Source organism: Dipodomys ordii, unplaced genomic scaffold, assembly GCF_000151885.1.
Source record: "Dipodomys ordii isolate 6190 unplaced genomic scaffold, Dord_2.0 Scaffold153, whole genome shotgun sequence".
Classification (NCBI taxonomy): Eukaryota; Metazoa; Chordata; class Mammalia; order Rodentia; family Heteromyidae; genus Dipodomys; species Dipodomys ordii.
This window is the reverse complement of record NW_012267369.1, coordinates 1,373,319-1,374,067: the sequence shown is the minus strand read 5'-3', so window position 1 is coordinate 1,374,067 and position 749 is coordinate 1,373,319.

Sequence of the window (749 nt, the reverse complement as noted above, 5' to 3'; positions counted from 1 at the left end):
CTCCTCTCCCCTCCTCATCCCTCCTCTCCCCTCCTCATCCTCTCCTCACCCCTCCCCAGCCCCTCCTCTCCCCTCCTCACCCCTCCTCAGCCCCTCTTCGCCCCTCCTTGCCCTCCTCAGCCCCTGGCATCCGCAGGCTTCCCTGGGCCCCAGCGTCTTCTTCCTCGAGGGCCAGGCTGCAGTCTGTTCACCCGGGAGGATGGCCTCTTCTGTCTCTGGACTCCGTCTTCCTCGTCGTGCTGGGATGTGGGCTGCCCTGGTGGTAAACCTGGAGACCCTTGATGGAGCTGTCACCTGCTGTTCCGACGTTCAGCCTAGAAAGCAGCAGGACAAGTAGACCTGTTTTTTCAACAAATAACTGAGACTCAGGTGTTTTCTTGTAACAAAGTAAGCATACTGAAACAACCCTCTCCACGCATGCACGCACACATGTACGCACACACGCACGCACGAGTGCACCATCCACGACGTTCACGGGATTCTGTGGCCTGGGAATGGCTGAGTATAAGAACATGAATAGTGAGATTGATCAACATCATTCTTTCGAGGTGCTTTTTAGCCTGTGTAGCCTAGGCTGGCCTTGAGCTTGAGCAACTCCTGCCCGGGCCTCCAGAGTGCTGGCACCCCAGCCCTCACCGTGGATGGACGGGAGCAGCCTCAACGCTGCCACAGCTCACGGAGTTATTCCTCTGCGGATGGCGGGGGTACTCGCACTGGCAGATGAGCACCCAGCAGGGGCGGCGCTGGGC